We start from the raw sequence: 23,130 nt of genomic DNA, 5'->3' as shown, positions 1-23,130 counted from the left end.
GGATAAATCTTTGCCTCTTCCCTCAATTAAAAAAAAAATGTTTAAGCCAATCTGAACAAATTTCTGTGATTTACAAGAAGTTCAGTGTGGCAAATATATCAAAATTATATATATATATATATATATATTAGAACTTTGATTATGTTATATATTATAATAAAATATAATATTTTAAAGTTCTAAAATAATTTTCAAAAATTAATTTCCAAAGAAGAGTAGAAATAGATTTTAATATAATTAGAGAAACTGTAATTACCACTTAACAAAATCCTCATTTTTGAGGTACTTTACTTTTTAAAGATAGGTATCTTTATCTCCAAAAGGCTAACAAAATAAAGTAATAAAATTTGAAAGACTAAATCCTTAGTGAGAACTTGACCTTACCAGATAGGAAAATGACACATTTCCTCTCTCAATTAGTTTTTCTAATGGTGGTTCTGTTTTCAATATGATATTTAAGGAAAGGACGTAACTTAGTGACTCAATTCTAAGTGACTAAAGTCCAAGTTAGATGAAAATTGGACACATGACAAAGTGACCCAAACAAGTAGAAAGCCATGGGAAAAAAAAAACAGAAGGAATGAGCTGAGAGAGCTAGCAGTAATAGAATGGAAGCATAAGTAGGTGGATATGTGATCATAAGGAGGGAATGGAGAATTCTTAGGGAATATTCAAAACTCGGGGGACAAATTAGAATGAATATTTTTCTGGAAAAGAAAATCAAAATCACAGATGGTAGACAAGATGGTCTTGTTTCTTTGAGAAATGGACTCCGGTTTAATATATAGAATCTTCTGAGACTTGAGGGGGAAAATTAGTAGAATAGGAATTATACAGTCAACACAGGCAGGGATTTTAAGTACAATGTCTGCCACCTGTTAGATACATGATGCAGCTTAACAAGATTTCATAGGACTTTTTTCAGACATCAAGTAAAGACATTCTATTTGAACTGTTTCATGGGAGCTACTGTGAGCAGCCGCACAAGGAGAAAGCATTCTCCATAGTAGTTGAAATTCATTTTTTGTAATTTAAGTATTTTTTCTGAAAAGTCCATAGTTTTCATATACATGTGCTGTGTTCTTAGTTGCTCAGTTGCGTCTGAATCTTTGCAACCCATAGAGTGTAGCCAGACTACGCTGTTGATGGGATTCTCCAGGTAGGAATACTGGAGTGGGCTACCATGCCCTCCTCCAGGGGATCTTCCCAACCCAAGGACCAAACCCAGGTATCCCACGTTTCAGGCAGATTCTTTACCATCTGAGCCACCAGGGAAGCCCTTTCACATATATATCTATGGAAAATTAATAACTTAAAAATAATTTTAGTTCATCTCAGTTCAGTCACTCAGTCATGTCCAACTCTTTGCAACCCCATGAACCACAGCATGCCAGGCATCCCTGTCCATCACCAACCCCCAGAGTCTACCCAAGCCCATGTTCATTGAGTCATTGATGCCATCCAACCATCTCATCCTCTGATATCCCCTTTTCCTCCCACCCTCAATCTTTCTCAGCATCAGGGTCTTTTCAAAAGAGTCAGCTCTTTGCATCAGGTGGCCAAAGTATTGGAGCTTCAGCTTCAACATCAGTCCTTCCAATGAACACCCAGGACTGATCTCCTTTAGGATGCACCGGTTGGATCTCCTTGCAGTACAAGGGACTCTCAAGAGTCTTCTCCAACACCACAGTTCAAAAACATCAATTTTTAGGTGCTCAGCTTTCTTTATAGTCCAACTCTCACATCCATACATGACTACTGGAAAAACCATAGCTTTAACTAGATGGACCTTTGTTGGCAAACTAATGTCTCTGCTTTTTAATATGCTGTCTAGATTGGTCATAACTTTCCTTCCAAGGAGTAAGTGTCTTTTAATTTCATGGCTACAATCACCATCAGCAGTGATTTTGGAACCCCCAAAAATAAAGTCAGCCACTGCCTGTTTCCACTGTTTCCCCATCTATTTGCCATGAAGTGATGGGACCAGATGCCATGATCTTAGTTTTCTGAATGTTGAGCTTTAAGCCAACTTTTTCATTCTCCTCTTTCACTTTCATCAAGAGGCTTCTTAGTTCCTCTTCACTTTCTGCCATAAGGGTGGTGTTATCTGTATATCTGATGTTATTGACATTTCTCCCAACAATCTTGATTCCAGCTTGTGTTTCTTCCAGCCCACCATTTCTCATAAGGTACTCTGCATATAAGTTAAATAAGCAGAGTGACAATATACATCCTTGACGTACTCCTTTTCCTATTTGGAACCAGTCTGTTGCATGTCCAGTTCTAACTGTTGCTTCCTGACCTGCATACAGGTTTCTCAAGAGGCAGGTCAATAAAGCAGAAATAGATGATTTTCTGGAACTCTGTTGCTTTTTCAATGATCCAGCAGATGTTGGCAATTTGATCTCTGGTTCCTCTGCCTTTTCTAAAACCAGCTTGAACATCTGGAAGTTCACGGTTCACATACTGCTGAAGCCTGGCTTGGGGAATTTTGAGCATTATATCTTTTATTCATCAAAGCAGTCTTAAGAGACCCTACCCATAACTTCTTACCATATCATGAAATTTATCCCAAATCTCACTCTTTACACTATTGGTTGCCATTCAGAATATATCCAGAGAAGTTAACTTATTTTTTTTTTAGTTCTTTTTTTTTTAACTTTTTATTATTATTTTTTTTTACTTTACAATATTGTATTGGTTTTGCCATACATCAACATGCATCCACCATGGGTGTATACATGTTCCCCAACCTGAAACCCCTCCCACCTCCCTCCCCATACCATCCCTCTGGGTCATCTCAGTACACCAGCCCCAAGCTTCCTGTATCCTGCATCGAACCTGGACTGGTGATTCATTTCTTATATGATATTATACATGTTTTAATGCCATTCTCCCAAATCATCCTCCCCTCCCTCTCCCACAGAATCCAAAAGATTGTTCTATACATCTGTGTCTCTTTTGCTGTCTTGCATACAGTGTTGTGGTTACCATCTTTCCAAATTCCATATATATGCGTTAGTATACTGTATTGGTGTTTTTCTTTCTGAAGTTAACTTAAAATCAGTATACTTTATGTGTGCTCATAAAGAATTCATTACCTACAGATTTTTTTCCTTAATATTGTCACTAAATCTATAGGAGCTTTCCCAATGGCTCAGACAGTAAAGAATCTGCCTGCAATGTAGGAGCCCTGGGCTCAATCCCTGGATCAGGAAGATCCCTTGGAGAAGGGAGCAGCTACCCACTCCAGTATTTTTGCTGGAAAATGGTATGGACAGAGGAGCCTGATAGGGTACAGTCCGTGGGATCTCAGAGAGTCGGACATGACTGAGTGACTAACACTTTCACTTTTCACTTTTCATCTGTTTATTCAGTTCAGTTCAGTCGCTCAGTCGTGTCTGACTCTTTGAGACTCCATGAACCACAGCACGCCAGGCCCCCCTGTCTATCACCAACTCCCGGAGTCCACCCAAACCCATGTCCATTGAATCGGTGATGCCATCCAACCATCTCATCCTCTGTCATCCCCTTCTCCTCCAACCCTCAATCTTTCCCAGCATCAGTATCTTTTCTTTTTTTTTTTTTTAATTTTTATTTAATTTTTAAACTTTACATAATTGTATTAGTTTTGCCAAATATCAAAATGCATCAGTATCTTTTCATTGGGCACCTACTGACCTGGGGAGTTCATCTTTCAGTGTCCTATCTTTTGCCTTTTCATACTGTTCATGGGGTTCTCGAAACAAGAATACTGAAGTGGTTTGCCATTCCCTTCTCCAGTGGACCACGTTCTATCAGACCTCTCCACCATGACCCATTCGTCTTGGGTGGCCCCACACAGCATGGCTTAGTTTTGTATCTGATACAAATTAGTCAAGAACAGAAAACCTACATGTGCAGTTTTGTACTTCTTCTAATGAACTATGTCATTTCATGCATATACACCTTTGTTTGTAAGATTATTCTTGTAGAAGAATCTCTGTCAATACCACCTTCATTTCCTTCTGTCTGGTAACAACACCTACTCAGATCACTTTCTGTAGAAATTCTTTCCTGTAGTCTACAACTGAATGATCACTTAATGCCTCTATGGTCAATTGTATCCTTTTCACACACATTTGCAGTAGGTTGCTTTTTACATGTTTATTTCCGTATACACAGACCATATAAAATCGTAAACTTTTAGAAGGCAGATATATTATTTACATTTGTTTATACTAAGTCTGTTAATACTAGCACAGTGCTTCGTAGATGTTCTACAAATGCTACTGGGTGAAAAAAAAAAAAAATATATATATATATAACATCATGATTTGTCAAACACATCATCACATTTTGACCTGTAATACAGGTAACTAGGAAAGATACTTTTCATGTTGACAGTTAAAGAAATGAAGGCTCAAAGTGTTATCTCCTGTCCAAGGTCCCAGAATTAATATGAAGCATTTTGCATTTATCCCAATGCACACTCCCTCCCTCCCTCTCTCTAACACACACACAAATTGTTTCTCATTGTTCTAAATCACCTCTCATTGAAGGGTTACATACTTTTTAAAATTGTATTTCTTTTCATTGCAAATGGTTTGGACACAGCTGGCTGTATATCATCTCCTACATACATTTGGATCTGTAAACATGCCTTTTAATCCTACATTTAAGGTAAGCTTTGCAGGTTCCAACCAGTCACATGTCCATGAATTAATCTCCATGTAACTTTGCATGCTACATTATCTCATATATGTGAAGGATGTGTACTCCAACCCAAAATGCTTCATCTGCTTTGTTTTGACTTTTGGTTTGTTTAGAATTTGCAACAGATGGTTCCTTTGTTTCCACTCTAGGTTGAATTCCATGTGCCGTATAAGAGAAAAGAGATCCCAAGACATGGTTGTTAGATTTATTAACAGACCCAGCACAAAATGAACAAAGTTCATATTCCTGAATCAGAGCTCAAGCTTTGACCAAAGACTGTGTCTTGAGTAATGAAGATTTGTTTTAGAAAGTAATAAATCAGAAAAGAAATGTCTCAACATATGAAAACCATTTCATTATATAAGTGGAAGTTAAACTGTGCTTCACCCAAATAAACGTATGCCATACTGACCTTAACTGATTGTGGTGGGTACACAGAGAGAGGATCATTAGCAAACTACTTTGAAAGAAAAAAGTTTCTTTGTGACAACTTTCTCCCTGGAACCTGGTATAATTTGGCCCATGAAAATGAAGAGATAAAGAACAAATCTGAGAGTTGCTGATCCAAGTAATATACTGTAGATTTGTGTTTAGAGGTAAATTCCCAACTAACAACCCAAGATTATCAGAAGTGTTTAGTTTTCTGAAATTTAAGGCTGAAAATTATTTTAAGCACAAATTAGAAAACTTAATATGAAAGGGTTCATTTGTTATTTTCTCCTTTTAAATGTTTTCTCTGCTTAAACCTCACCCTAAGACATGCAACTGATAATGGGAAAGAGAAAAAGTAAAAAGCAAAAAGAGTGGATAGGTATGCCTCAACTGAAGAATATCCGATTCAAAAAAGGTCTATAGATGGGAAACATTCAAAATAGGTAAACTAGAGGGCTTGATTTACTTCCCAAGTGAATTTTCTTTTTTACTCTTTTAAATATTTTGATTGGAGAATTGCTTTACAATGTTGTATTACTTTCTGCTGTACAACAATGCAATTCAGCCATAATTATACATATATCACCTCTTTCTTGAGCCTCCCTCCTCTCCCCCAACAAGTGAATTTTCTGAAGAATTAATCCTTAAATTACTATTCCTCTAGTAGATTTAAGCACAAAGTTCCATTGACTTAGGTTTTTTGGTATAGGAATATACTCATTGAATAACATGAAATCCGTAGAGAATATGAGCAAAGAAACAAGAATAACAGCAACAATTTAGAAGATAGCAAAAATTTTATGGACATGAATTGCTAGTGCTCCCATATGTTTCTGTCATTTATCTACCCCAAGTATGAAAGCATATTACAAAGAAAAAAATACCTACTCAAAAAATTTCTCATCTGTGGGCCTTCCCTGGTGATTCAGAGATTAAGAATATGCATGCCAGATAGGTTCAATCCCTGGTGTGAGAAGATCCCACATGCCATGGAGTAATAAGCCCATGTACCCACAACTACAGAAGTCATGTGCCTAGATCCTGAGCTCTGTAACAGGAGAAGACACCCCAGTGAGAAGCCCCTCTCACTGCAACTAGAGAAAGCCCATGTGCAGCAACAAAGACCCAGCACAGCCCAAACTAAAAACAAAAAGATCTCTCAGTTGAGACAGCTTAGATAATAAATCTAAAAACAAAATAAGAAAAAAATATTTGCACTTAAGAATTTCCTTAAATAAGTGGCACCCCAGCCAGACCCATGATCTTCCTGAGAGAAACCAAAATCCGTGCTAGGATGCTTGGCCTTTAAAATAAAACAAAAACACCCAAAATCCACTTATCCCTAAAATGTTAGTTTCTTAAAAAGTATATCCAAAAAAAGAGTCTGAAATAAATACTAAGCTGAAATAAAATTAGTAGTCTGTATATCAGTTTCTCTCTTCCTTCCCTTCCCTTCAGTCTTAGAAACTATATTTCCAAATGAAGCCTAGACCATGTACTGTGTGCCCTTCGTCTTTCTATCAGATTCTTCGGTGGTACCTCAACTTAATTACCACCTCTCATACATAAAATCATAAAACTCTTCCCCAGACACTGATTTATCTTCATAACTACTGTATTTCCTTTGTAATTGCTGAACATTCTTTTTACCTTTATCCAGAGATCAATAAACAATGACCAGTAGCCTAAATTCTACCTTCTATCTCTTTGTACATGAAGTCTTACAGAAACACAGGCTGGGCTGTTGGTTCATGGATTTTCTATGGCTTATTTCACACAACAATGGCAGGGTTGAATAGTTTCAGCAAGGACTTTGTAGCCCACAAGGTCTGAAATATTTTCTATCTAGTCCTTCCCAGGATAGTCTTGAGCCCTTAGAAATCAAGCATCCTGAAAGAGTAGTCTAGACACTGGTCCTGCTTCTGTGCCTCTCATCAGTCTTCCACCCACTGGTCCCTGGTTTCCATGACAACCCTTCAAAAGTAACACTACATTAAAAACATCAACACCCTTCTTCTTGAGACTCTCCAGAACTAAATCCTCTTGTTTCTCAACCTAAATTTTAAGCACCCTTTTATCTCTGGCTTCTCTTATTCTTCTCATTCCTCAGTGTCATTATTTTCTTTTTTTGCAGGGGAGGGTGCACATGCCACAGGGCATGTAGGATCTTAGTTCCTGGACCAGGGATCCAACCCACACCCCCTGCATTGGAAGCACAGAGCCTTAACCACTGGTCTGCCAGGGAAGTTCATCGGTGTCATTATTTTATTTTATTTTTTTCTGTTGCTGTCTTCTTTCTGTATATTCTAGTTCTAGTCAATCTTATCTATTTTAATGACTTTGATTGTTTAGTCTATGTGGACAATTTCAAATTACTCTCAACCCTGATCTGTCTCTCAAGCTCAACTTTGGTTAAGTCAACAGGACACTGAACATCACATGGAAAATTCTAAATGTCAAAACAGAACATTTTATTCTCTTGTAATCCCTAGTTCCTCTTAATGATATTACTGATCTCCTGGTTCCCAAGGCTAAAAATTTTGGAAATACCATGCTCTTTCATTCTGACCATCTAAATGCTTACTAAACACCATGACACTGATCTATTCTGCATGCACAACTGCTTTTACTCCTATTTCCCCTTTCCTTCCCACAGGCTTGCCTACAGCTTTTCCCAGGGTGGTTGTGGAGTCTCCTTATGGTCTCATGCCTCCTCTAAAATAGTCTATATATGCCTCCCATTCTAGTCTTCCTACAACAGTTTAGTTCACAGCCCTCTCCTGACACTTTTTTTGTTGCCTAATAAATGAAATCCCAAGTCCTTAACTGCATTAGTCAGAGTCCCAGCAGGAAATATATGACACAAACTGAGGAGAGTTCTAAAAAATTTTGCTAAGTGTGGAAGGAATATAAGGACACCAACCAAGTGTAATGTAGGAACTTAAACCTAGCAAGAATGGAAAACCTCGCTGTTTCTAATCCTGAAAAGGCAAGAGGAAGGAGAAATTACCAGAACCTAGACTTAGTAACATGTACAAAGGGCTGCTTTACATGTGACCTTTTGTGGAGAGACTCAACCTGTAGGGAAGGAACCCAGAGAATAAACCCCTGACATCGCTCCCTCCCCCATGCCCATCACCCCCTGTGCTTCCTGTTGGCTGAACCCAAATAGAACCCAGAGACCAAAACAGAACAATCCATACACTGCAGCTTCCTGGGGCAAAGAATAAACAAAAGTAGAATGAGGATTTGGAGGGAAAATATCCAGCACATTATCTTAATATCGATGGCATTCTGATCTAGCCATTTTACTTTATCCACCATTGATCCCCTTTATACTTTCTTTAATGAAGACAAACAATCTTCTCCAAATATTGAGGGTTTTTTCCCCCTCTGTGGCTTTTCTCCTTATGTTCAAACTTTAAAATCAAATTCCATCATCTTTCCGTATCACCAGAAACTTAGATGCCATTAGATGTGGATTTCATTACAACCTAACAGCTCTGCTTCCAAACTTGCCCATCATTTTGGTATGTTGTATTGATGGGGTCAGTTCTTCATCACCTCCACATCTCTGTGGTGCCCTTGTCTCTGATACGGGGCTAGACATGTGGCCCATCTGGGGGCAGTAGAATAAGGTAGAAGCGGCAGTGTGCCACTGCCTGTGTATCTTGTTTGTGCTCACGCGCCTCTACTACGTCACCGTGAGGAGGACTTGCCTGGGCTTTTCTACTACCGGGAAGAAAACAAGACAAGTGTGGAGGAGAGCCAACTGCAGACACGTGACTGGGCCAACTGAGCCACAGATGCAGGAGGGAGCCAGGCCAAAACCAGCTGGACCCTGCAGCTGCATGAAAAATAATTTTTTTTTTTAATGCACCACAAGTTTTGAGGCTGTTTGCTAAACATCAAGTAATATAGTGAATATATGTTCTAACCACCTTTTCTACTGTCTTAGAAATGTCTCTGCTCCTCCCCAGTGTTAACCCATCCAGCTCTGTCCTCAGTCCCATGTGTAACTATTTCTTTTCAAGCAATTACACTAGAAAAAAAAATCATCTTTGTTTTCTATTGTCTGTAATGTCTCCTTCTCCACTGGTTATTTTCTCCTTAACCTTCAAACATAGCAACCTAACCCACACAAAACTTAAACTTCTAGACTGTGACAGGCAGAATTTCTAAGATGAACTCTAATGTCCCAAGCTTTCTATACAATCTCCCATCTGTGTATGGAAGAGACCTGTGACCTGTGGACCTAGGATCCATTTATGTTATACAGTTGACTTTAAGAAAGGGAGATTATCCTTGGTGGGCATGACCTAATCAGATGAGCTTTTAAAATTAAGGGAGCTCTTCCATGAAAAAGGGATTTGAAGTGAGAGAGTTCTAATGTATGAATTCTCTATTACTGGCTCTGAAGATGGAGAAGACCACATAGCTAGGAGCTAAGAGTGGCCCCTGCCTGATAGCCAACAAGACAAGAAGAACCTTAGTGCTTCAACCACGAGGACATCAATTCTGACAACCTGAGTGACCTTAGAAGTAGATCCTTCTCCAGAGCATCCAGAAAGAAATGCAACCCAGCCAATGCCCTGATTCATAATTGAAAGAAATAGAGTAGAAAACTCATTCAAGCTCCACCTGGCCGCCTGACTTTCAGAACTGTGAGATAATAAGTGTGGCGATTAAAAACTAATACACCTCTCAACTTTCCAGGTTTAAAATGTAATCATGAAAACTGCTAACATTTTTACATGCAACACTTAAGTACAGGCCAGGTACAATTCTGTTTTACATACAAAATAACACATTATTCCTCATAACCATGACTACTGCCATTTTCCAGATGTGAAATTTGAAGTTCAAAGTGGTTAATAACTTGCCCAAGGACACAGCTACCAAATGCAGGGCAGAGATTCAAATCTAAGCATTCTGGTTTTTAAATCTATACTCAAAACCCTTATATACCACTCCTCTCCTTCCCCACTTAATTATTTGCACATGTACCACCAGATTGGGAGAAGGAAATGGCAACCCACTCCAGTGTTCTTGCCTGGAGAATCCCAGGGACAGAGGAGCCTGGTGGGCTGCCATCTATGGGGTCTCACAAAGTCGGACACAACTGAAGTGACTTAGCAGCAGCACCACCACCACCACCAGATTGCAGATTTTGCCCTCAAAACTCTACTGAAATTTATCTGGCAGAAACATAGGATCTCACTTTCAAATCAAAAATAATTCTTCTCATCCATTGTCTTAAGTTCCTCATGGTATTTAGCATTGTTTATCACTTTCTCCTCTTTAAAACTGTAAATTTTGATTGTCTTCATGCCCTGGAAATGCTTTGTGTCTGACACCACTTCCTTTACTCACCTGGAAAGTGCTGCTGTTACTCATGTTTATCCCTCAGGAATTTCTTGAATGCCTCAACTTCTTTCCTGACCTTAGCTGCCGCTTTGTACCTGTGGTAGCTACCTAGTATGTCTTTCTCTCCAGAATTCAGGGCTCACTTTTCCAGGGAGCATTTTAGACAAACATAATTTGATGTACCACCTAAAACACATGATATTCAAGATACCCAAAAGCCCCTTTTCTCTACCCAAATGTCACTCTCATCTGCACCACTTCATCTTGCATCTTTCCCCAGCCCCCTCCTTTTGAACCTATGGATTTCCTGTCTTTTCATGACTCTTAGTTTTTTCTCAGAACCTGTTCTTACCTCCAAATGATGTCCCACTTCAAAACTTCCAACTTCCACAGAATAATTTTCCCAAGATGTATCTTCAAGATCCTTAATTCTATTAGGTGGGTGTCTATAAAACATTCAGATAAACTAATTTCTTCAAAAATGATAACTAGCTACCATTCTCCAAGTTAGGTACACATTAAGAAAATAATAAAATTCAGCCTTCCCATTAAACATCCCAAAGAAAGAAAAAGGATGCTAAGTTTTAATAAAGTAGAGATGTATTTGGGGAAACAAAGAATCTTTAGTATGTGGTTCTGAGATCAACCTCAGTGATTCATTTGCAGCCTGCCTTATCCAACAGTCCAGCAAGACTAAGCAGTCTAGAGCTTGGAATTCAGCTTCTGATATGCCCATGTGTGTGCTAAGTTGCCTCTGTCTTATTTGACTCTTTGCAACCCTATGGACTATAGCCTGCCAGGCTCCTCTGTCCATGGGATTTCTCAGGCAAGAATAGTGGAGTGGGTTGCTGTAACTTCTCCTCAGGATCTTCTTGATCCATAGATTGGACCTCTGTCTCTTACATCTCCTGCTTTGGCAGGTGAGTTCTTTATCACTAGAGCCACCTGGGAAACCCTAGATATCCCCAGATCCCTGATCTCTTTTACCTTGTTACAGCCACTATGAAGAAGGCTAACTGAGATTAGTTAAACCCAAACTTATCTCTATTGCCACCTGGTAATAACAGTTTAAACTCACTTTTTCCATTTGTAGTTCCAGGGACATCTCTGCCCTCTCAAAATTCTCTATGTCTGGTATCAGGCCTAAAAGCATATATCTAATTTTTTTAATGAAATTACTAGAGATATGATTTAAGTTATTTTCTCAGTGCTCAGATATGCCACTGTGATAAATGCAATGAAGTCATTGCTTTTACTTCTGGCCTTCCCCCAGTGCACCCACATGTTCATTCTATACTGCCAAAAGAGAATCCACATCCTCCCATAACAGCAAACTCTTGACAGCTCAGAATCCTTGGGCTCTGACTGCATGTCTCAAGTAAATGACGCTCCTCAAGATACATAATAAACTGAAACCAATATTGGTGTGTGCTGTGCTAAGTCACTTCAGTCATGTCTTTGCAACCCCAAGGACTATAGCCCACCAGGCTCCTTTGTCCAAGGGATTCTCCAGGCAAGAATACTGGAGTGGGTTGCCGTGCCCTCCTCCAGGGGTTCTTCCCAACCCAGGGTTCAAAGCCAAGTCTCTTACATGACCTGCATTGGCAGGTGGGTTCTTTACCACTAGCACCACCTGAGAAGTCCCATATTGGTTCCCTGCACTTTTAATACTACTACTACTACTAATAACAATATTGGTGACAGTAGTCTTAAAAGTGCAGGAACCCAAATCAGTCAACCATGGACATAAACTGGTGTGAGCTCATTCATTCTTTCAGAGCCTCAGGTGAGCCCTTGGTATATAATGATACATTGACCAGGGAATAAAATGTTTTTTTAAACAATTATTAAAGATTATAATTGTGAAGTATTGAGAAGTATAGAACAAAATGAAATTATTGGAGGACAATTCCTCTACAATATCATGTTGGCCTCTGCCACACATCACAATGTGAATTAAATGTTAACCAAATGCTTTCAAAGGACTTTAAATCACTACTTGACTCTAAGAAATTTCCAACTCTGTAGGAAGTAGGCTAAGGAACTACAGGCTGAGGATTCTGCTTGATAATCTGTCCTCACTGAAAAATTATAATATTTAGGTTCTTTTTTCACTTTCTCTCACAAATATCTTTTTGAAGTATAGTAAAAAAGGGAGAGAAGGAACAACTAAAATAAGTATATAAGACAAGCCAAGATATTGTAAGGAGGTTGTCTTAAAATTCAGAAAACAATACATTTTCCTTATTGTAATCAAAATGAAGTACTGGATTCTAGTCCTATGTCTATTATTTATTAGCCCAGTGATCTCATCCATAAAATAAGCCCCATCTATTAAAACAGATTGATAATAATAGTTCACAGTCTTACTAGGAAAAAATGAGGTCATGGAAGTGAGAACATTTTAATCCTCTGTAAAGCACTCTACAAATGAATGGCATTATTATTATTATTGGTTAACCCCAAAGCAATATAATCTGTGTACCTGTCAAAAGTTAAGGACTACAGAACAGTCCTGTTGTACTACCCAAGAACAACACAAACTAGAGTGATTATGGCTGGGCAAGTTTGTTTTTTCACATCAGTGGAAAAGATTTTTAAAGTCAGATTTCCTTTCCACTTCATCAAAGTATAGCTGAATTGAATGGTAATGGAGTAGTTAATTCTAATCCACACTTTAAGTTACTGCCTAACTGAAGTCAGTTGTAATAATACTCTTGAATGTACAGATAGGAAATTTTGGTTTCTGAGTTGATGTTGCCTGCACACCTTGTTTAAGCCTCCATTCCTGTCTCTCAGTCCCCTACTTGCCACATAAACGTCTCCACTTTAGAAGGGACTAAAATCAGAAGCACCTTCTGTGTTCACAGCATCAGTCTAAACCATCTGAGACCTCCCTGATTCAAGCTCAATACTCATCTTCACAGTTTCACTTTCAATTTGACCTTCAGTCCTCCTGGACACCCATCCTCAATTACACTTCAGATTCTTTTCCCCATTTTTTACCTAAATCACCGGTCCAGGTCAGTTCTGACCTCAGAATCCCTCCATAGCACACGCCAGTTGGCAACTGCCTTCCTTCCAGATGACAACAGACTTGGGAGTGAACCTAAGCAGGTCAGCCAAGCTACATGAATGGTGTTGCTAAGTGGTGCTCATGGTTTTCATGAGAAAACTCATCTTATTCAGTCTCACGTACCCCAACTTCTGGGTTTCCCAGTTAGCTCAGTGGTTAAAGGAAAAAAAAAATTCACCTGCCAATGTAAGAGACATGGAGTTCTTTTCTTGGGTCAGGAAGATCCCCTGGAGAAGGAAACGGCAACCCACTCCAATATTGCCTGGGAAATCCCATGGATAGAGGTGCCTAGAGGGGCTATAGTCCAAGGGGTCGCAAAAAGTCAGACATGACTTAGCAACGACAATGACAACAACAACACCCCGACTTCTGCTTCCCTGTGCTTTTCCCAGGCCTCTGTATGCACTTGTTGCATACACACTATTACAGCCAAAGTACACAGGTGGCCACAGAATTTCCCTCTGTTGACGTGGGCTTTCTGCAAGCTTAACCCCAAGGCCAATGTCTACGATTGCCAAAACACTGTAAAGCCTCCAAGCTAAGGGTGAGGTCATAACTCTCTTCTGTTTCCCTTATGAGATAAACCACATCAAGCCTTCCTGACCCGCCCTTCTGGCCTACACTTGTAAGTTACATTCAGGCTTCTCTCTGCCAGAGGTATTGGTGTCAGATGTTGGCTTGGGGAGAGTGGATCCTGTAAGCTTGCCTCATCAATAGGCTTTGAGGAATTACCCCAGGGAGCCAGCTATTTACTTGCTGCTAGCTTGTTTTTCACAATTATTGTCCTCCTGAGAACATCCAGGATTTCAGCCTCAGAGATAAGACAACTCTGTCTCTGACTGCACTCTGTGCTGACAGTCCTAGGGAAAGCAGAGGACAGTATGGCCATCCCCTCCACCACCTACTAGTCACCTGAGGCAATGCTTATAAGTGATGCCTGAAAATCTAAAGGGAACTCTTCTCTTTTAATGACATAAAGACTATCTTTTATTGTGATTTATACTGTTAACTTATTGTTGTAGGCAATTCGGTCACAAGCTTTCTCTTTTTCCTGACTTCTTTACTGCCCTGCCTTGAGTTCACCATGGTTAAGTGTTGCTGCTGTCAGAACAGGGAACATCCCTGTGCTTTGAATGAATGGATGTGATCTCACCCCAGTTCACCTGTGATCTGATGTACCAAGTTGATAACATGGAGCCTGAGTACACTGAGGTCACTCAGAGGCACTTGGACGCAAAATATATACCTCGATGGCTCTTGTAGTTCCAAATTAACACAGTCCTCCCAGAGATTAAATGCTGCTTCAAATAGTACTACATGTCCAGAGACTTTTGTTTTCTTTGGAAAGTAATTTGAAGAAGTTCTGGATATATTCCCTGCTTAATACACTGGCTTAGGGCAGAATCTGTTAGTTTAGAGAGAGCCCCAGATAAATATTTAGGTCTCTTAAAGAAGTATGAGAAAGTGTGTAATGTTCCCCAATTAATAAAAGGAAATGACAAGGGCTCCTCAGTAATCCAGACTTAGCTTAATTCCCAGGTAAACGTTTACAGAGGTTCTAGAACTCCTTTGTATAACAATATTTATGGAATGTTCATCATGTGCTAGACATTGTTTTACATGTTTTACATGTATTACCTCATTTAAGTCTCAAAAAATCCTCTTAAGTTACCATAACAGTTTTAATGAGTAGGTACTACAATTGATCCATTTTACATATGAGAAAACTGAGAAGTTGGGTTAAGTAAGGGGTCAACTTACATACTTAGCAAATATGAAATCAGGATTTGAATTACAGAAAGGCTGAGTCAAGAGTTAGCCCACTTAACTAAGCCATACCTTTGCTCATTACATCTACTTTTCACATCAGTCCCTTTGCTAACAGTGGAGTACCAGATGGCATAGATTTTCCTTCCTTGAGGCCAAAGATAACCCACTGGATTCAGAAATATTAATAGTAGGGAAGCAAGATTATTTCCATAGTCCAATCAATGAATGCCATGGGTGCTAATAATAGGAGAAACCGATAGGTATGGTTTTATTTTTAGTAGAAATTTATAAACTCAAAATTTATCATAGCACCCAATCATAATTGCTGTTTCTTCACATGAAAAAAAATAACTTCTTTCACTTTACCCCAACAATGTTTAAATATCACAATCCCTATAGCAAAATATCTTTACTGTCAGCTTCAGATTCTTTCTATATTATTCACCAAGATGAAGATTACCAGCCTGGAGATAAAAGGAGGGCACAGTGTGTGCCTCTCACCAAGCTGAGAAGACCAGAGCTCAAGAACCCTCCTTAAACAGTCAGAGGGTACTGATTTCCACCAACAGGGCTTCCCTGATAGCTCAGTTCGTAAAGAATCTGCCTGCAATGCAGGAGACCCAGATTCGATTCCTGGGTCAGGAAGACCACCTGGAAAAGGGAAAAGCTACCTACTCCAGTATTCTTGGGCTTCCCTTGTGGCTTAGCTGGTAAAGAATCCGCCTGCAATGCAGGAGACCTGGGTTCGATCCCTGGGTTGGGAAGATCCCCTGGAGAAAGGAAAGGCTACCCCACTCCAGTATTCTGGCCTGGAGAATTCCATGGACTGTATAGTCCACGGGGTCGCAAAGAGTCAGACATGGTTGAGCAACTTTCACTTTCACTTCACTTTCCACCAACGAATATCCTCAGAGTTCCTTCACAAATAAAAGACTGTCTCCCAGGAGTGGTGAAGGGGATCCTAAGCAGTCTTCACTCTCCCACCTCATTCATTTTTTAATTTAGTTCATTTTTTAACTTAGAATATAATTGATACACAATATTGTATTAGTTTCTGCTGTACAGCAGTGAGTCAGTTACACATATAGCCACTGTTTCTATTCCCAATATAGGTCATTACAGTGTATTGAATAGAGTTCCTTATACTATACAGTAGGTTCTTATTAGTTCTCTATTTTATACATAGTAGTGTACATCAGTCCCAGTCTCCCAGTTTATCCCTCCTACTTCCCCTCACTTTCCCCCCTGGTACCCATAAGTTTGTTTTTACATCTGACTCTCACTCCATTCTTGAAGAGATCCATCACATGTGAGAGAGGCAGGGAGAATGGGATGCTTTGTTTGGGTGAAAGTGTAAAATTTGATACTGCAGGAAATCCTAGAACAATCCTAGGAAAAGAATTATCATATTGTGATCTAAAGTTATTAGGAATTCTTTTTTAATTTTTTGTGGTTATATGCCAGGTACTGGGCATACCTAAGAATATGTAAACAAATCCCAAAGAGTATTTTTATTGTATATTATATATATTGAAATGTTCAGCTTCAGCTTCTTCAGCATTATTTGTCAGGGCATAGACTTGGATTACTGTGATATTGAATGGTTTACCTTGGAAATGAACAGAGATCATTCTGTCATTTTTGAGATTGCATCCAAGTACTGCGTTTCACACTCTTTTGTTGACTATGATGGCTACTTTATTTCTTCTAAGGGATTCTTGCCCACAGTGGGAGATACAATGGTCATCTGAATTAAATTCATTCCAGTCCATTTTAGTTCGCTAATTCCTAAAATGCAATGTTCACGCTTTCCATCTCCTGTTTGACCACTTCCAATTTGCCTTGATTCATGGACTTAACGTTCCTATGCAATATTGCTCTTTACAGCATCAGATTTTATTTCCATCACCAGTCACATCCACAACTGGGTGTTGTTTTTGTTTTGGCTCCATCTCTTCATTCTTTCTGGAGTTAGTTCTCCATTGATCTCCAGTAGCATATTGGGCACTTACTGACCTGGGGAGTTCATCTTTCAGTGTCCTATCTTTTTGTCTTTTCATACTGTTCATGGGGTTCTCAAGGCAAAAATACTGAAGTGGTTTGCCATTCCCTTCTCCAGTGGACCATTTGCAGAAATCTCCACCATGACCTGTCCGTCTTGGGTGGCCCTACACAGCATGGCTCATAGTTTCCTTGAGTTGGACAAGTCTGTGGTCCTTGTGATCAGATTGGTTAGTTTTCTGTGATTGTGGTCTTCAGTCTGTCTGCCCTCTGGTGGAGAAGGATAACAGGCATATGGAAGCTTCCTGATGGGAGAGACTGAGGGTCTTGTTCTGATGGGCAGGGCCATGCTCAGTAAATTTTTAATCCAATTTTCTGTTGAAGGGCGGGGCTGTGTTCCCTCCCTGTTATTTGACCTGAGGCCAAACTATGGTGGAGGTAGTGAAGATAATGGTGATGACCTCCTTCAAAATGTCCTATGCATGCACTGCTACACTCAGTGCCCCCAACCCTGCAGCAGGCCACCGCCAACCCACGCCTCCGCCAGAGACTCCTGGACACTCACAGGCAAGTCTGGGTCAGTCCCTTGTGGGGTCACTGCTCCTTTCTCCTGGGACCTGGTGCACAAGGTTCTGTTTGTGCCCTCCCAGAGTCTGTTTCCCCGGTCCTGTGTAAGTTCTGGTGGCTCTATAGGGGTTAATGGTGATCTCCTCTAAGAGGGCTTATGCCACACCCAGGTCTACTGTACCCGGAGCCCCGGCCCCTGCAGCAGTCCACCGCTGACACGTACCCCCTCAGGAGACGTCCAGACACAGTTCTGTCTCGGTCTCTGTGGGGTCTCTGGGTCCTGGTGTGCATAAGGTATGTATGAGCCCTCTGAGCATCTCTGGTGGGTATGGGCTTTGATTCCAAATGCTATTTCCCACCTCCTACCATCTTGCTGGGGCTTCTCCTTTGCCCTTGGATGTGGCATATCTCCTCAAAGTCGCCCCAGCACCACACAGCCACCACTCCAGCGCCCACCATCTTGCTGGGGCTTCTCTGCCCTTGGTCGTGGGGTATCTCCTCAAAGTTGCTCCAATGCCATGCAGCCACTGCTCCAGCACCACTTTTTCATTTTAGGGGACTGGAATGCAATCGTAGGAAGTCAAGAAATACCTGGAGTGACGGGCAAATTTGGTCTTGGAGTACAGAATGAAGTAGGGCAAAGGCTAACAGCTTGGCCAAGAGAACGCACTGGTCATTGCAAATAGGCTCTTCCAACAAAACGAGAAAAGACTACACATGGACATTCCCAGATGGTCAACACCAAAATCAGATTGATTATATTCTTTGCAGCCAAAGATGGAGAAGCTCTGTACAGTCAGCAAAAACAAGACTGGGAGCTGATTGTGGCTCAGATCATGAACTCCTTATTGCCAAATTCAGACTTAAATTGAAGAAAGTAGGGGAAACTACTAGGCCATTCAGGTATGACCTAAATCAAATCCTTTATGACTATACACTAGAAGTGACAAATAGATTCAAGGCATTAGATCTGATAGACAGAGTGCCTGAAGAACTATGAATGGAGATTTGTGACTTTGTACAGGAGGCAGGGATCAAGACCATCCCCAAGAAAAAGAAATGCAAAAGGGCAAAATGGCTGTCTGAGGAGGCCTTACAAATAGCTGAGAAAAGAAGAGAAGCGAAAAGCAAAGGAGAAAAAGAAAGATAGACCCATTTGAATGCAGAGTTCCAAAGAAGAGCATGGAGAGATAAGAAAGCCTTCCTCACTGATCAATGCAAAGAAATAGAGGAAAAAAATAGAATGGGAAAGAGTAGAGATCTCTTCAAGAAAATAAAAGATACCAAGGGAACTTTTCATGCAATCATGGGCACAATAAAGGACAGAAATTATATGAACCTAACAGAAGCAGAAGATATAAAAAAGAGGTGGCAAGAATACAAAGATCTATACAAAAAAGATCTTCACAATCCAGATAATCATGATGGTGTGATCACTCACCTAGAGCCAGACATCCTGGAATGCAAAGTCAAGTGGGCCTTAGTAAGCATCACTACAAGCAAAGCTAGTGGAGGTGATGGAATCCCAGTCGAGCTATTTCAAATGCTAAAAGATGATGCTGTGAAAGTGCTTCACTCAATATGGCAGCAAATGTGGAAAATGGCAGCAGTGGCCACAGGACTATAAAAGGTCAGGTTTCATTCCAATCCCAAAGAAAGGCAATGGCAAAGAATGCTTGACTAGTGCATAATTGTACTCATCACACAAGGTAGCAAAGTAATGCTCAAAATTCTCCAAGCCAGGCTTCAGCATTACATGAACCATGAACTTCCAGATGTTCAAGCTGGATTTAGAAAAGGCACAGGAACCAGAGATCAAGTTGCCAACATCTGTTGGATCACTGAAAAAGCAAGAGAGTTCCAGAAAAACATCTATTTCTGCTTTATTGACTATGCCAAAGCCTTTGACTGTGTGGATCACAGCAAACTGTGGAAAATTCTTCAAGAGATGGGAATACCAGACCACCTGACCTGCCTCCTGAGAAATCTGTATGCAGGTCAAGAAGCAACAGTTAGAACTGGGACATGAAACAACAGACTGGTTCCTACAGTTAGAACTGGGACATGGAACAACAGAGTGGTTCGGAAAAAGAGTACATCAAGGCTGTATATTTTCACCCTGCTTATTTAACTTATATGCAGAGTACATCATGAGAAATGCTGGACTGGATGAAGCACAAGCTGGAATCAAGATTGCTGGGAGAAATATCAATAACCTCAGATATGCAGATAACACCACCCTTATGGCAGAAAGTGAAGAAGAACTAAACAGCCTCTTGATGAAAGTGAAGAGGAGAGTGAAAAAGTTAGCTTAAAACTAAACTTCAGAAAACTAAGATCAGGGCATCTGGTTCCATCACTTCATGGGAAATAGATGGGGAAACAGCAGGAACAATGACAGACTTTATTTTGGGGGCTTCAAAATCAGTGCAGATGGTGATTGCAGCCATGAAATTAAGATGCTTGCTCCTTGGAAGGAAAGTATAACCAACCTAGATAGCGTGTTAAAAAGCAGAGACATTACTTTGCCAAAAATTTCTGTCTAGTCAAAGCTATGGTTTTTCCAATAGTCATGTATGGATGTGAGAGTTGGACTATAAAGAAAACTGCTAGCTGCTAAGTCACGTCAGTCGTGTCCAATTCTGTGCGACCCCATAGATGGCAGCCCACCAGGCTCCTCTGTCCATGGGAGTTTCCAGGCAAGAAAGCTGAGCACTGAAGAATTGATGCTTTTGAACTGTGGTGTTGGAGAAGACTCTTGAGAGTCCCTTGGACAGCAAGAAGATCCAACCAGTCCATCCCAAAAGAAATCAATCATGAATATTCATTGGAAGGACTGATGCTGAAGCTGAAACTCCAGTACTTTGGCCACCTGATGTGAAAGGCTGACTCATTTGAAAAGACCCTGATGCTGGGAAAGATTGAAGACAGGAGAAGAAGGGGATGATAGAGGATGAGATGATTGGATGTCATAACCGACTCAACAGACATGAGTTTGAGTAAGCTTCAGGAGTTGGTGATGGACAGGGAGGCCTGGTGTGCTGCAGTCCATGGGATTGCAAAGATGCAGACACAACTGAGAAACTGAACTGAACTGATATGTATTGAATATTTTATTCAATTTATTAATTGAATATATATATTGAATATATAATATATATTATATATTTTTATTTTCATTGATGAAAAATATATTTTTTCATTTTGTTGATGGTTTCCTTCATTGTGCAGAAGTTTTTAGCTTGGTGTAGTTCCACTCATTTGTTTTTGCTGTTCTTTTTTGCATCAGATTCAAATATCAAAACCTACATCAAGGAGTTTACTGCTTCCTTTTTCTTTGAGAAATTTAAAGGTTTCAGGTTTTACACTCAAGTCTTTAATCCACCTTGAGTTAATGTTTAGGCATGGTGTAGAATGGTCCAGTTTTATTCTTTTGCATGTGGCTGTCCAATTTTCCCAACACCACTTATTATTGGCTCCTTTGTTGAAATATATGGGTGGACTTATTTCTGGGCTCTCTATTCTGTTCCATTGATCTGTATGTCTGTGTTATGCCAGTCCTATACTGTTTGAATTACTATGTTGTTGTTCAGCCGCTCCGTTGTGTCTGACTATTCACAACCCCATGGACTGCAGTACAGCAGGCTTCCCTGTCTTTCACCACCTACCAGAGCTTGCTCAAACTCATGTCCATTAAGTCAGTGATGCCATCCAACCATGTAGTCCTCTGTCACCCCCTTCTCCTCTTGCTCTCAATCTTTCCCAGCATCAGGGTCTTTTCCAATAGCTGGTTCTATGCATCAGGTGGCCAAAGTATTGGAGCTTCAGGTTCAGCATCACCCCTTCCAATGAATATTCAGGGTTGATTTCCTTTAGGATTGACTGGTTTGATCTCCTTGCTATCCAAATGCAGATTTTATAAATTTTTTAAATTCTACTTCTCTGAAGTGTCATTAGCATTTTGATGGAGATTGCATTAAATCTGTAGATGGCTTTGAGTACATTGAACATTTTAACAACATTGATTCTTCCAATCTGTGAGAATTGAATATCTATTGATTTGTATTTTGCTTAATTTCAATCATTAATGTATTTTAGTTTTCAATATGCAAGTGTTTCACCACTTTGGTTAAATTTATTTCTAGGTATTTTTTGAATGCTGTTATAAATGGGATTGTTTTCTTGATTTCTCTTTCTGAAGGTTTTTTAGTTTATGGTAACATGACAGATTTTTGTGTATTCACCTTGTAGCCTGCCACTTTATTGAATTTATTATTTCTAACAGTTTTTGATGGGGTCTTTAAAGTTTTCTATATGTAATTTCATTTCATCTGCAAATAGTAATAGTTTTATTATGTTTTTATAAATGAAATGAGATTGAAATAACAGATAAATTTGTACACAAAGTGGGTTAGGTACTATCCCATTCCTACATGGCTTTAAATGTGAAGGACACCTCACATATCCTCTATCTTCTGTTGTTTATTTTATTTCCCACTAAACTCTTAAGCAGGGGGCCCTGTTCATCTCTGAGTACTAGACTTTGCACAACATTCAGCATCTAGTGAGTGCTCAGTAAACATTTTGTAATAACATGTCTGTGTCCCCCCAACATTCATATAATTGAATCCTTAACCCCTAATGAAATCGTATTTGGAAGTAGGACCTTTGGGATATAATTCAGGTTTGTATGAGGTCATGAGGGTGGGGTCCTCTGATAGGATTAGAGTCTTTATAAGAAGATGAGACATCAGTTTCCTGCTACCCTCTCCCCTCTTCCTTCTCTCCACAATTGAGGATACAACAAGAAGAATGCTGTCTGTGAGCCAGGAAAAGGGTCCTTACCAGGACTCTAATAGGCTGGTATCTTGATCTTGGATTTTTCATTCTCTAGAATTGTGAGAAATAACTGTTTTATGTTTAAGTCCCAGTCTATGGTATTTTGCTATAGCAGCCTAATCAGGCTGCATCTGTATTCACTTATTGTCAATGAATGAATAAACAGTAGCTTCTGAAGAGCTAGGTGAAAAATGAAGGTGAAGATAACTATGATTATTTCTAAATGATGTCCAAGAAAATGCTTCAGTTCCTTGCTCATGCTTTACTCTACCCTGAAAATAATACTATACGCATCCTTTGAAATACTGAATTGTAGGAAAGAAAGTGTCCAATCTGAATTTTAAAAGAAGATGTTTAATCTTCAAAGTAGTCATTCATATGAA

The sequence above is a fragment of the Bos indicus x Bos taurus genome, chromosome 14 (genome assembly GCF_003369695.1).
Source record: "Bos indicus x Bos taurus breed Angus x Brahman F1 hybrid chromosome 14, Bos_hybrid_MaternalHap_v2.0, whole genome shotgun sequence".
NCBI lineage: Eukaryota > Metazoa > Chordata > Mammalia > Artiodactyla > Bovidae > Bos > Bos indicus x Bos taurus.
The sequence above is the reverse complement of the archived record's forward strand: the minus strand, read 5'-3'. Positions refer to the sequence as shown.